This window comes from Mauremys reevesii, linkage group 1 (assembly GCF_016161935.1).
Source record: "Mauremys reevesii isolate NIE-2019 linkage group 1, ASM1616193v1, whole genome shotgun sequence".
Lineage (NCBI taxonomy): Eukaryota > Metazoa > Chordata > Testudines > Geoemydidae > Mauremys > Mauremys reevesii.
The window spans coordinates 83,503,335-83,518,939 of record NC_052623.1 but is presented as its reverse complement, the minus strand read 5'-3'; positions in this window follow the sequence as shown (position 1 = coordinate 83,518,939).

The window sequence follows — 15,605 nt, the reverse complement described above, 5'->3', positions numbered from 1 at the left end:
AATTTTATCTCTGCATTTCGTCCTGAAGTGAAATGTTCCCAGTCAATATGGGGATAATTGAAATCCCCCACTATTATTGTGTTCTTAATTTTGATAGCCTCTCTAATTTCCCTTAGCATTTCATCATCACTATTACTGTCCTGGTCAGGTGGTCGATAATAGATCCCTAATGTTATATTTTTACTAGAGCATGAAATTTCTATTCATAGAGACTCTATGGAACATGTGGATTCGCTTAAGATTTTTACTTCATTTGAATCTACACTTTCTTTCACATATAGTGCCACTCCTCCCCCTGCACGACCTGTTCTGTCCTTCCGATATATTTTGTACCCGGAATGATTGTGTCCCATTGGTTGCTCTCAGTCCACCAGGTTTCTGTGATGCCTATTATATCTATATCCTCCTTTATCACAAGGCACTCTAGTTCACCCATCTTATTATTTAGACTTCTGGCATTTGTGTACAAGCACTTTAAAAACTTGTCCCTGTTTATTAGCCTGCCTTTTTCTGATGTGCCAGATTCTTTTTTATGTGACTGTTTATCATCTGATCCGGCCCTTACATTATACTTTTCAGTCCTCTGCTCCTGACTATAACCTGGAGATTCTCTATCATCAGACTCTCCCCTAAGAGAAGTCTGTGTCTGATCCACACGCTCCTCTGCAGCAGTCGGCTTTCCCCCATCTCCTAGTTTAAAAACTGCTCTACAACCTTTTTAATGTTTAGTGCCAGCAGTCTGGTTCCACTTTGGTTTAGGTGGAGCCCATCTCTCCTGTATAGGCTCCTCCCATCCCAAAAGTTTCCCCAGTTCCTAATGAACGTGAACCCCTCCTCTCTACACCATCGTCTCATCCACACATTGAGATTCTGAAGCTCTGCCTGCCTACCTGGCCCTGCGCGTGGAACTGGGAGCATTTCTGAAAATGCCACCATAGAGGTCCTGGATTTCAGTCTCTTCCCTAGCAGCCTAAATTTGGCTTCCAGGACATCTCTCCTACCCTTCCCTATGTCATTGGTACCTACATGTACCACGACCACCGGCTCCTCCCCAGCACTACACATAAGTCTATCTAGATGCCTCGAGAGATCCGCAACCTTCGCACCAGGCAGGCAAGTCACCATACGGTTCTCCTGGTCATCACAGACCCAGCTATCTACATTTCTAATAATCGAATCTCCCATTACAAACACCTGCCTTTTCCTAGAAACTGGAGTTCCCTCCCCCGGAGAGGCAACCTCAGTGCGAGAGGCAACCCCAGCACCATCTGGAAGGAGGGTCCCAACTATGGGAAGGTTTCCCTCTGCTCCCATTGACTGCTCTGCTTCCCTGGGCCTTTCTTCCTCCTCAACAGCACAGGAGCTGTCTGAGCAGAGGTGGGACAATTCTACAGTGTCCCGGAAAGCCTCATCAACATACCTCTCTGCCTCTCTTAGCTCCTCCAGTTCTGCCACCCTGGCCTCCAAAGTCCGTACATGGTCTCTGAGGGCCAGGAGCTCCTTGCACCGACTGCACACATATGCCACCTGCCCACAGGGCAGGTAATCATACATGCTACACTCAGCGCAATAAACTGGATAGCCCCCACCCTGCTGCTGGGTTTCTGCCTGCATTGTCTCCTAGTTAATGTAAGGGTGGTTTAAAGAAAGAGGTTTTGAATGTAGTTTGGTTTATAGGTTTTAGGATTTTAGGGGGGGGCCACAGGGAAGGGGTTACGGCCGGTGAGGGACTCCCACTCCCTTCCCACTCCCCTTGCGAAACTCCCTGTTAGCAGCCCCTGTTCGCAAAGCTCCCTGGTCGCTTGTGCGCGGCTTTATAAAGCCCTGGCCTGAGTGAATGCCCCGCCCACTGATTAAGGCTCAGCCAATTACCAGAGGCTTCGAGCTTTCAAACCTGCCTCCAACTGCCAGCCAGAGCACACGGTCCCTCAAACAACCAACCAAACAAACAGACTGACAAACACAAGCTCAGCACACAGCAAGTAACCCCCAAACACAAACACACACTACAGACAGTCACTTACCCCACAGATGCTGTATTAGCTCCTCCTTCACCTGGAGAACTCCCTTGCGAAACTCCCTGTGGTAAAGATAAATCCTGATATCTTAGACATTATTTTTAATGGCACTTGCTGCATTACACAGTTTATTTAGATAAGATTTTCCTGGTTGGGACTCTGGTAGCAGTATAACAAAATGCTAATGCAGTATTATTAATTTTTTGGGGGTAACTTTAATCATTCATTTGTATTTCAGTGCTGGAATGTATCATAAAAGTTAACACAGCTCTTCAAATTGTTCCTCTTTTTATAAGCGCGGGCTACATAATAGAGATTTAGTGGGCTGTAAACAGGATGTCGTACCTCGTCCTCCGTCAAAAATTAATGATGGCAATGAAGATTAAATTATTCTTCCGTGAAAGTACAGCGCATACACGGGAGATGTTTGCAGGCAGGCTTAAAATAGGCCATTCCCTGGGGGCAGCCTGGAGAGCTTGCTGTCTCCTCCCTGTTCCTGGGGAAACCCTTGGTCTGCCGCAAAGGGGAGCTGTGCTTGATTTTTGCAGAAAGACACAACACAAAGGAAGGCTTTTGTTTTTCCCATTCCAGGTGGGCACTATTCAGATCTATCTTAGGCGGTGATATTCATATAATATGATATTTGGCTACCTGCAGTGTAATCCCATTGCTCCAATTTGAACTGCTGGTGTTCTTTAACTGTCCTTCATTGTTAGAACTCTTTGCATTTTGGTCTGTGGGGATTCACTGTGAATTCAACTATGCACATTTGCAGGGGGAGGGGGAGTGTTTCACAATTGGAAATTGAAAACCTCCAACATGTCTATACATCATACGCTTCTACTAAAATCATCTTCCTTTGATTATTTCTGGATGCCGTGTGAACATGTTAGCAGGGAGAAGAAACATGTATTTGCTGAGACAGGTTTGTTCTGATGTTGGCCAGTATGAATAGTCTGGTGTCAAGCAAAGCTGTTAAATTTACGGCATGAATTTCTATCGAGGCAGCTTCTGGGAAACCGGTGCTGTTTCTTGAATTCCATTTTATGCCTGTAGATGGCTCCATGTCTCTATATAGGGTTTCAGTTGCTTGGTTTCAGTTAGTTCAGAGTATTCCCAAAGCTGCCTGCTTTTACATTCCCCAAGCTTGTTTTCCATATTACCACTCTGTAAAGATGTAAATATTAAACAGAAGATTTCATGCCTTTTTACAAGGGCATGGCTTTCTATGGGAATTCACTCGATATCATGGAGAATATTAAGAAACTACATCTTCTATGGAACACGTCACTGTGACCTGTTATTCCCTTTTGAAAGAGCATCTAAAACAATTCAGGCTCAATTATCTTTGTCTTCTCACTGCAGTTATTGGTTGGACTCCTGAAAAATCAGCAGATTTTGGTTTTTGTTGTTTTTAAATCCCCCCTCCCTCTTATTCTTCACTGCATCCAGTGAATTTACTTGTTTCTCTTAGTCTATCTTATGTTTTTTCTAACATGCATTCCCTTGTGGGTAAATCTTTATAGCTGTGTCCAGTCCTGGAAAAAAAATCTTCTCCTGTTGTTTCTGAAGCCTAATGTTTGAGAGGTTAACATGTTTGGGTACACCTGGGATGTATAGGATGACAGAAGTTACAGAGGGAAAAGACCTGCTATACTGAATCCATCTCTCTGCAAGTGCAGAATTATAGTCCCTGGGTAAGGAATGTATCTGTATTAAACAGATATTGCACTTGATCTTGGACACACTCAGTATGTTTGGATGGAAAGTACCCTTTGTATGCTTCAGATTTTAATCTGCCTTGAAAACGATTGGTGAACTTTAACAGTGTGGTGGGGGGACTAAGAAATCTCCTTGTACTAAAATAGTGTAAACTTGTCTGCTGTAATTTCCTCCGCAGTCCTTCCCTTACTCCCCCCCCCCCCCGGATACACTCACTCTTTCAGTGATCTGTAAATATTGTTGTTGCTTGTCTCAGAATTAATTAAGTAGCTTATATTACTCTGTTAGAATGACTCAAACAAATAAAATGTGCAGGAATATAATTTCATTTTGATGTTGGCAGCTGGAAGCTACCAGCACTGGACATCACTATGATAATCCACAGAGTGGCTAGCTGTGATACTGAGGATGTCAACCAGGTAAATGAATGCTCAATTCAAGAACATTGCAAAAGTCACTAATGTTGAAGTCACACTAGGGCGACCAGATGTCCCAATTTTATAGGGACAGTCCCGATTTTTGGGTCTTTTTCTTAACTGGGTGCCCCTTTAACTGGGTGCTGCCCCCTGCTAGTACCCCCACAGTCTGGGTCTCCTCCCAGGGAACCCGCACCCACTATCCCCACTTCACCTCAGTCTTGGCTACTGCCCAGTCTCCATCTAGCCCCCATTCACTGGGGCAGACTGCAGTATAAACCACTCATCACAGGCAAAGGGGTTTGGACCTGCTGCCTCTGGCTACCTGTGGGCTGCCCCCTGCAACCCAGTACCTAATAGGCCTTACCAGGCCTGCAGCCTGGGGCTTTCCTAGGCTGGAGCTCCCCATCTCCCTTGGCCTTTCTCCAGCCCTGGTCCACTCCAGATACCTGGTTAACCTCCCTGCAGCCAGGCCCTTCTAAACCTGCATTCAGAGAGAGACTCCTGGGCCTCCGGCTCCCTGCCTTTTTAGACAGGCCAGCTGTGGCCTGATTGGGGTGTGGCCCAGCTGTGGCGACTTCCCCAATCAGCCCAGCTGTTAGAGCTGCAGCCCTCTGCAGGTCCGCTTACCACTGCAGCCCTCTTTCAAGGCTGATTTTGAGCCCTTCAGGGCAGGAGCGGGTAACCACCCGCTACAGACCCCTTCTGCCTTCCAAGCTAGTTTATTTTGGTAATGGTAATTCCTCCCTAGTCCTGGTCTTCGCATCAATAGAAAAGCATATTTTTTGTTCCTTGATATCAAGAACACTACCTTTGTGAGACCTTGCCAAGGGAGATACTCAATCATCTGTTTGGATTTACTTTTATCAGAAACCTATGATCCCGATGTTCTCACTGAGCCCACTAGGAACAACAGGCAATCTGGATTTCACAGTTATGATGAACTCAAATAAAAAAAAAAAACAAAAAAACCCCCCAAGGATCCGCTTCTTTGGGGTAGATGAAATGGCCTGCATTGCCCCTTGTGTAGTCATTTACACCTTTACAGAGTGAATGCAAAGAGAGTGTACAACCACCACCAGATGAGATTCCTCCACTCACTTCCACACATGGTAGCATTTTACATCCACTTTGCTCAGGTGCAAACAACTGACAGCAGAGGCTGTATTGGGGGAGAAAAAAGTATCTGTGTATCTTTAGAATGTGGAGCAGACTGGGGGCAGGGAGGAAAGATGGGGCAGCCTGGGGGAAAAAACAACTCCTTTGAAAGAAAATGGGAGAGTGAGTTGGAGGAGCTCTTCAGGAGACCTTAGTGGGCTTCCACAAAACTGCATGCAGGGCTTACAGTGGCTGTTTGATCTGTTATGAGAGTGAGGGAGAGGTGAAAACAACTGGGAACACAAGCAGCAAAAATATCCTGCTTTGAGCAACTCTTCACCACAAACAACTGATTACAAACACAGAAGAGAATTGTAGACATTGTAACTGAGGAAGCTAGGTATTATTTTCAGATGAGCAGCTCCTTTCTTTTCCCTTCTCCTGCATGGAGTCAGCAGAGAAGTAGACCCCCATCTACTACTTCAGCGTTGACCAACCCCTGTAGACAGAGCAGCAGACAATGAGAAATCAATTGATGGTCACTGAAAAATAATACACCCAAAAGGTCAAAAGTGGGGGGACCACTGTTCTTAATTTACCATGCTGCATACTTATTTATCAGAAATGAACCCTGCCAGAAATAAACATTTCTTTGCCTAATTTGTTTTTTTTTTTAGAAAAATCATTTGCTTAGTACTGGTGGCAATGAACATAAATACGCTACATGAATTGTCTAGTGTCTGCTCAGAAAGACTTGAGTTCTTCAGAGTATGTGGTTAGTGGCAGAACAAGGCAAACTTGAAAGTATAGATTTTTTTTAAAGTATTTTTGTCTCCAGTATCTACTTTTACCCAAAAGTTTAGATAAGTTTCTCATAAATATCCATATTTTTCCAGCCTTATCTGAATGAAACCTCCAACCCTTGTCACATGCCCATTGCAATATTTGTTTTTTTTCTGGTCATGTGACACTAGATCGTAGAATAAACTGTTCAAAATCCGAGACTAACTGAAGCATGGTAGAAAGAGAGGATGAAGTAAGTAGTTAAGAAATAATATACTTTTTCTGCACTTACTGGATATCTGAAAGGCATATGCTGTATATAATTTTATTGTATTTATGTGTGGGAAATATATATCATTAGGGCTGTTGATTAATCATAGTTAACTCACGCAATTAACTCCAAAAATTAATTGCTATTAATCACAGTTTTAATTGCACTGTTAAATAATAGAATACCAGTTGAAATGTATTAAATATTTTTGGATATGTTTCTACATTTTCAAATATATTGATTTCAGTTACAACACAGATTACAAAGGGTACAGTGCTCACTTTATATTATTATTTTTATTACAAATATTTCCACAGTAAAAATGATCAACAAAAGAAATACGGTAGTATTTTTCAGTTCACCTCATGCAAGTACTGTAGCGCAATCTCTTTATTGTGAAATGCTACTTACAAATGTAGATTTTTTTTTGTTACATAGCTGCACTCAAAAACAAAACAATGCAAAACTTTAGAGCCTACAAGTCCACACAGTCCTACTTCTTGTTCAGCTAATCACTAAGATAAACAAGTTTGTTTACATTTACGGGAGATAATGCTGCCCACTTCTTATTTACAATGTCACCGGAAAGTGAGAACAGGCGTTCACATGAGACTTTTGTAGCCGGCATTGCAAGGTATTTACGTGCCAGATATGCTAAACATTCGTATGCCTCTTCATGCTTCGGCCACCATTCCAGAGGACATGCTTCCATGCTGATGACGCTCATTAAAAAAATAATGTGTTAATTAAATTTGTGATTGAACTCCTTGGGGAAGAACTGTATGTCTCTGGCTCTGTTTTACCAGCATTCTGCCATATATTTCATGTTTTATAGTAGTCTTGGATGATGACTCAGCACATGTTGTTCATTTTAAGAACATTTTCACTGCAGATTTGACAAAATGCAAAGAAGGTACCAATGTGAGATTTCTAAAGATAGTTACAGCACTCAACCCAAGGTTTAAGAATCTGAAGTGCCTTCCAAAATCTGATCTGGAGGGGGTGTATGGAGCATGCTTTCAGAAGTCTTAAAAGAGCAACACTCCGATTCAGAAACTACAGAACTCAAACCACCACACAAGAAAATTAACCTTCGGTTGGTGGCATCTGACTCAGATTATGAAAATGAACATGCGTCAGTCTGCACTGCTTTGGATTGTTATCAAGCAGAACTTGTCATCACCATGCATGCATGTCCTCTGGAATGGTGGATGAAGCATCAAGGGACATATGAATCTTTAGCACATCTGGCATGTAAATATCTTGTGACACCGGTTACAACAGTGCCATACAAATGCCTGTTCTCACTTTCAGGTGACATTGTGAACAAGAAGCGGGCAGCATTATCTCCTGCAAATGTAAACAAACTTGTTTATCTGAGCAATTGGCTGAACAAGAAATAGGACTGAGTGGACTTGTAGGTTCTAAAGTTGTACATTATTTTATATTTTAATGCAGTTATTTTTGTACATAAATCTACATTTGTAAGTTCAACTTTTGTGATTGAGATTTCACTACAGTACTTGTATGAAGTGAATTGAAAAATATTATTTCTTTTGTTTTTTTACAGTGGAAATATTTGTAATAAAAATAAATATAAAGTGAGCACTGCACACTTTGTATTTTGTGTTTGTAATTGAAATCAATGTATTTGAAAATGTAGAAAACATCCAAAACTATTTAAATAAATGGTATTCTATTATTGTTTAACAGTGCAATTAATTGTGATTTTTTTTAATCGCTTGACAGCCCTACCTATAATGCATATAAAGTGGTAAAAGTTCTGTTACTACCATATTTGAAAAACGTTTTGACTATTCTTAATCAGATCAAAAACAGTGGTTAAAGGGAAGCAGCCAGTGGGAGCTACATAGAGGGTCCCTGGGTTGAGACCCAGAGTAGTGGACAGGCTCGGGTTCTCTTCCCCATTCCCCACTGGCTACAGGCGCAGTGTCCTGAGCCAAGGGAAGAGAGCTTAATCAAACCCAGATGAGGGGACAGAAGACCCTGAAGAGGGTCAGCATTTAATTGAACTGTGTTAACCTCACAGGGGGATCGAACTGAACTAGTGACTCAGCTGGAGAGCTGGGCGTCAGGAAGGCTTGCTACAGAGCAAAGAGTCACCCGGGAGGGACCTTGGAAGCTGGGGGACAGTTTGGAAGCAAGAGGGGCTGAGGCTAACCAGGGTGCTGTGATAGGCCCTGTTAGACTGACTGAGAACCAAGCCTAGAGACAGAGCTATGGACTGATACGTTACAGAGGGCACCGTGGGATTCTGTACCCCAGAAGAGGTCTGTTTTGTTGTACACCTACAGGCTGTGCTTGAGTCAGCTGGAGGGTCAAGTCACTGAAAACCTGCTTAAGAAGTTTAACTATCAACAGGGGTCACAGCAAGGAGAGAGTGCAGGTGCAGACACACCTGGCTGGCAGGGGCTGTCCTGTGAGGTGAGTGGCCCTATCACAAGGGGTAATAAGATGTTGTTATCCTTATTGTATGAGTACAGGGCAGCAGACTGGGCTTAGCATGCCCTGAATGAGGGGGTCACCCTACACCAAACCTCACTTGCTAATGCCACCATAGAGGTCCTGGATTTCAGTCTCTTCCCTAGCAGCCTAAATTTGGCTTCCAGGACATCTCTCCTACCCTTCCCTATGTCATTGGTACCTACATGTACCACGACCACCGGCTCCTCCCCAGCACTACACATAAGTCTATCTAGATGCCTCGAGAGATCCGCAACCTTCGCACCAGGCAGGCAAGTCACCATACGGTTCTCCTGGTCATCACAGACCCAGCTATCTACATTTCTAATAATCGAATCTCCCATTACAAACACCTGCCTTTTCCTAGAAACTGGAGTTCCCTCCCCCGGAGAGGCAACCTCAGTGCGAGAGGCAACCCCAGCACCATCTGGAAGGAGGGTCCCAACTATGGGAAGGTTTCCCTCTGCTCCCATTGACTGCTCTGCTTCCCTGGGCCTTTCTTCCTCCTCAACAGCACAGGAGCTGTCTGAGCAGAGGTGGGACAATTCTACAGTGTCCCGGAAAGCCTCATCAACATACCTCTCTGCCTCTCTTAGCTCCTCCAGTTCTGCCACCCTGGCCTCCAAAGTCCGTACATGGTCTCTGAGGGCCAGGAGCTCCTTGCACCGACTGCACACATATGCCACCTGCCCACAGGGCAGGTAATCATACATGCTACACTCAGCGCAATAAACTGGATAGCCCCCACCCTGCTGCTGGGCTTCTGCCTGCATTGTCTCCTAGTTAATGTAAGGGTGGTTTAAAGAAAGAGGTTTTGAATGTAGTTTGGTTTATAGGTTTTAGGATTTTAGGGGGGGGCCACAGGGAAGGGGTTACGGCCGGTGAGGGACTCCCACTCCCTTCCCACTCCCCTTGCGAAACTCCCTGTTAGCAGCCCCTGTTCGCAAAGCTCCCTGGTCGCTTGTGCGCGGCTTTATAAAGCCCTGGCCTGAGTGAATGCCCCGCCCACTGATTAAGGCTCAGCCAATTACCAGAGGCTTCGAGCTTTCAAACCTGCCTCCAACTGCCAGCCAGAGCACACGGTCCCTCAAACAACCAACCAAACAAACAGACTGACAAACACAAGCTCAGCACACAGCAAGTAACCCCCAAACACAAACACACACTACAGACAGTCACTTACCCCACAGATGCTGTATTAGCTCCTCCTTCACCTGGAGAACTCCCTTGCGAAACTCCCTGTGGTAAAGATAAATCCTGATATCTTAGACATTATTTTTAATGGCACTTGCTGCATTACACAGTTTATTTAGATAAGATTTTCCTGGTTGGGACTCTGGTAGCAGTATAACAAAATGCTAATGCAGTATTATTAATTTTTTGGGGGTAACTTTAATCATTCATTTGTATTTCAGTGCTGGAATGTATCATAAAAGTTAACACAGCTCTTCAAATTGTTCCTCTTTTTATAAGCGCGGGCTACATAATAGAGATTTAGTGGGCTGTAAACAGGATGTCGTACCTCGTCCTCCGTCAAAAATTAATGATGGCAATGAAGATTAAATTATTCTTCCGTGAAAGTACAGCGCATACACGGGAGATGTTTGCAGGCAGGCTTAAAATAGGCCATTCCTGGGGCAGCCTGGAGAGCTTGCTGTCTCCTCCCTGTTCCTGGGGAAACCCTTGGTCTGCCGCAAAGGGGAGCTGTGCTTGATTTTTGCAGAAAGACACAACACAAAGGAAGGCTTTTGTTTTTCCCATTCCAGGTGGGCACTATTCAGATCTATCTTAGGCGGTGATATTCATATAATATGATATTTGGCTACCTGCAGTGTAATCCCATTGCTCCAATTTGAACTGCTGGTGTTCTTTAACTGTCCTTCATTGTTAGAACTCTTTGCATTTTGGTCTGTGGGGATTCACTGTGAATTCAACTATGCACATTTGCAGGGGGAGGGGGAGTGTTTCACAATTGGAAATTGAAAACCTCCAACATGTCTATACATCATACGCTTCTACTAAAATCATCTTCCTTTGATTATTTCTGGATGCCGTGTGAACATGTTAGCAGGGAGAAGAAACATGTATTTGCTGAGACAGGTTTGTTCTGATGTTGGCCAGTATGAATAGTCTGGTGTCAAGCAAAGCTGTTAAATTTACGGCATGAATTTCTATCGAGGCAGCTTCTGGGAAACCGGTGCTGTTTCTTGAATTCCATTTTATGCCTGTAGATGGCTCCATGTCTCTATATAGGGTTTCAGTTGCTTGGTTTCAGTTAGTTCAGAGTATTCCCAAAGCTGCCTGCTTTTACATTCCCCAAGCTTGTTTTCCATATTACCACTCTGTAAAGATGTAAATATTAAACAGAAGATTTCATGCCTTTTTACAAGGGCATGGCTTTCTATGGGAATTCACTCGATATCATGGAGAATATTAAGAAACTACATCTTCTATGGAACACGTCACTGTGACCTGTTATTCCCTTTTGAAAGAGCATCTAAAACAATTCAGGCTCAATTATCTTTGTCTTCTCACTGCAGTTATTGGTTGGACTCCTGAAAAATCAGCAGATTTTGGTTTTTGTTGTTTTTAAATCCCCCCTCGTATTCTTCACTGCATCCAGTGAATTTACTTGTTTCTCTTAGTCTATCTTATGTTTTTTCTAACATGCATTCCCTTGTGGGTAAATCTTTATAGCTGTGTCCAGTCCTGGAAAAAAAATCTTCTTCTGTTGTTTCTGAAGCCTAATGTTTGAGAGGTTAACATGTTTGGGTACACCTGGGATGTATAGGATGACAGAAGTTACAGAGGGAAAAGACCTGCTATACTGAATCCATCTCTCTGCAAGTGCAGAATTATAGTCCCTGGGTAAGGAATGTATCTGTATTAAACAGATATTGCACTTGATCTTGGACACACTCAGTATGTTTGGATGGAAAGTACCCTTTGTATGCTTCAGATTTTAATCTGCCTTGAAAACGATTGGTGAACTTTAACAGTGTGGTGGGGGGACTAAGAAATCTCCTTGTACTAAAATAGTGTAAACTTGTCTGCTGTAATTTCCTCCGCAGTCCTTCCCTTACTCCCCCCCCCCCCCGGATACACTCACTCTTTCAGTGATCTGTAAATATTGTTGTTGCTTGTCTCAGAATTAATTAAGTAGCTTATATTACTCTGTTAGAATGACTCAAACAAATAAAATGTGCAGGAATATAATTTCATTTTGATGTTGGCAGCTGGAAGCTACCAGCACTGGACATCACTATGATAATCCACAGAGTGGCTAGCTGTGATACTGAGGATGTCAACCAGGTAAATGAATGCTCAATTCAAGAACATTGCAAAAGTCACTAATGTTGAAGTCACACTAGGGCGACCAGATGTCCCAATTTTATAGGGACAGTCCCGATTTTTGGGTCTTTTTCTTAACTGGGTGCCCCTTTAACTGGGTGCTGCCCCCTGCTAGTACCCCCACAGTCTGGGTCTCCCCCTCCCAGGGGAACCCGCACCCACTATCCCCACTTCACCTCAGTCTTGGCTACTGCCCAGTCTCCATCTAGCCCCCATTCACTGGGGCAGACTGCAGTATAAACCACTCATCACAGGCAAAGGGGTTTGGACCTGCTGCCTCTGGCTACCTGTGGGCTGCCCCCTGCAACCCAGTACCTAATAGGCCTTACCAGGCCTGCAGCCTGGGGCTTTCCTAGGCTGGAGCTCCCCATCTCCCTTGGCCTTTCTCCAGCCCTGGTCCACTCCAGATACCTGGTTAACCTCCCTGCAGCCAGGCCCTTCTAAACCTGCATTCAGAGAGAGACTCCTGGGCCTCCGGCTCCCTGCCTTTTTAGACAGGCCAGCTGTGGCCTGATTGGGGTGTGGCCCAGCTGTGGCGACTTCCCCAATCAGCCCAGCTTTTAGAGCTGCAGCCCTCTGCAGGTCCGCTTTTACCACTGCAGCCCTCTTTCAAGGCTGATTTTGAGCCCTTCAGGGCAGGAGCGGGGTAACCACCCCGCTACAGACCCCTTCTGCCTTCCAAGCTAGTTTATTTTGGTAATGGTAATTCCTCCCTAGTCCTGGTCTTCGCATCAATAGAAAAGCATATTTTTTGTTCCTTGATATCAAGAACACTACCTTTGTGAGACCTTGCCAAGGGAGATACTCAATCATCTGTTTGGATTTACTTTTATCAGAAACCTATGATCCCGATGTTCTCACTGAGCCCACTAGGAACAACAGGCAATCTGGATTTCACAGTTATGATGAACTCAAATAAAAAAAAAAAACAAAAAAACCCCCCAAGGATCCGCTTCTTTGGGGTAGATGAAATGGCCTGCATTGCCCCTTGTGTAGTCATTTACACCTTTACAGAGTGAATGCAAAGAGAGTGTACAACCACCACCAGATGAGATTCCTCCACTCACTTCCACACATGGTAGCATTTTACATCCACTTTGCTCAGGTGCAAACAACTGACAGCAGAGGCTGTATTGGGGGAGAAAAAAGTATCTGTGTATCTTTAGAATGTGGAGCAGACTGGGGGCAGGGAGGAAAGATGGGGCAGCCTGGGGGAAAAAACAACTCCTTTGAAAGAAAATGGGAGAGTGAGTTGGAGGAGCTCTTCAGGAGACCTTAGTGGGCTTCCACAAAGCTGCATGCAGGGCTTACAGTGGCTGTTTGATCTGTTATGAGAGTGAGGGAGAGGTGAAAACAACTGGGAACACAAGCAGCAAAAATATCCTGCTTTGAGCAACTCTTCACCACAAACAACTGATTACAAACACAGAAGAGAATTGTAGACATTGTAACTGAGGAAGCTAGGTATTATTTTCAGATGAGCAGCTCCTTTCTTTTCCCTTCTCCTGCATGGAGTCAGCAGAGAAGTAGACCCCCATCTACTACTTCAGCGTTGACCAACCCCTGTAGACAGAGCAGCAGACAATGAGAAATCAATTGATGGTCACTGAAAATAATACACCCAAAAGGTCAAAAGTGGGGGGACCACTGTTCTTAATTTACCATGCTGCATACTTATTTATCAGAAATGAACCCTGCCAGAAATAAACATTTCTTTGCCTAATTTGTTTTTTTTTTTAGAAAAATCATTTGCTTAGTACTGGTGGCAATGAACATAAATACGCTACATGAATTGTCTAGTGTCTGCTCAGAAAGACTTGAGTTCTTCAGAGTATGTGGTTAGTGGCAGAACAAGGCAAACTTGAAAGTATAGATTTTTTTTAAAGTATTTTTGTCTCCAGTATCTACTTTTACCCAAAAGTTTAGATAAGTTTCTCATAAATATCCATATTTTTCCAGCCTTATCTGAATGAAACCTCCAACCCTTGTCACATGCCCATTGCAATATTTGTTTTTTTTCTGGTCATGTGACACTAGATCGTAGAATAAACTGTTCAAAATCCGAGACTAACTGAAGCATGGTAGAAAGAGAGGATGAAGTAAGTAGTTAAGAAATAATATACTTTTTCTGCACTTACTGGATATCTGAAAGGCATATGCTGTATATAATTTTATTGTATTTATGTGTGGGAAATATATATCATTAGGGCTGTTGATTAATCATAGTTAACTCACGCAATTAACTCCAAAAATTAATTGCTATTAATCACAGTTTTAATTGCACTGTTAAATAATAGAATACCAGTTGAAATGTATTAAATATTTTTGGATATGTTTCTACATTTTCAAATATATTGATTTCAGTTACAACACAGATTACAAAGGGTACAGTGCTCACTTTATATTATTATTTTTATTACAAATATTTCCACAGTAAAAATGATCAACAAAAGAAATACGGTAGTATTTTTCAGTTCACCTCATGCAAGTACTGTAGCGCAATCTCTTTATTGTGAAATGCTACTTACAAATGTAGATTTTTTTTTGTTACATAGCTGCACTCAAAAACAAAACAATGCAAAACTTTAGAGCCTACAAGTCCACACAGTCCTACTTCTTGTTCAGCTAATCACTAAGATAAACAAGTTTGTTTACATTTACGGGAGATAATGCTGCCCACTTCTTATTTACAATGTCACCGGAAAGTGAGAACAGGCGTTCACATGAGACTTTTGTAGCCGGCATTGCAAGGTATTTACGTGCCAGATATGCTAAACATTCGTATGCCTCTTCATGCTTCGGCCACCATTCCAGAGGACATGCTTCCATGCTGATGACGCTCATTAAAAAAATAATGTGTTAATTAAATTTGTGATTGAACTCCTTGGGGAAGAACTGTATGTCTCTGGCTCTGTTTTACCAGCATTCTGCCATATATTTCATGTTTTATAGTAGTCTTGGATGATGACTCAGCACATGTTGTTCATTTTAAGAACATTTTCACTGCAGATTTGACAAAATGCAAAGAAGGTACCAATGTGAGATTTCTAAAGATAGTTACAGCACTCAACCCAAGGTTTAAGAATCTGAAGTGCCTTCCAAAATCTGATCTGGAGGGGGTGTATGGAGCATGCTTTCAGAAGTCTTAAAAGAGCAACACTCCGATTCAGAAACTACAGAACTCAAACCACCACACAAGAAAATTAACCTTCGGTTGGTGGCATCTGACTCAGATTATGAAAATGAACATGCGTCAGTCTGCACTGCTTTGGATTGTTATCAAGCAGAACTTGTCATCACCATGCATGCATGTCCTCTGGAATGGTGGATGAAGCATCAAGGGACATATGAATCTTTAGCACATCTGGCATGTAAATATCTTGTGACACCGGTTACAACAGTGCCATACAAATGCCTGTTCTCACTTTCAGGTGACATTGTGAACAAGAAGCGGGCAGCATT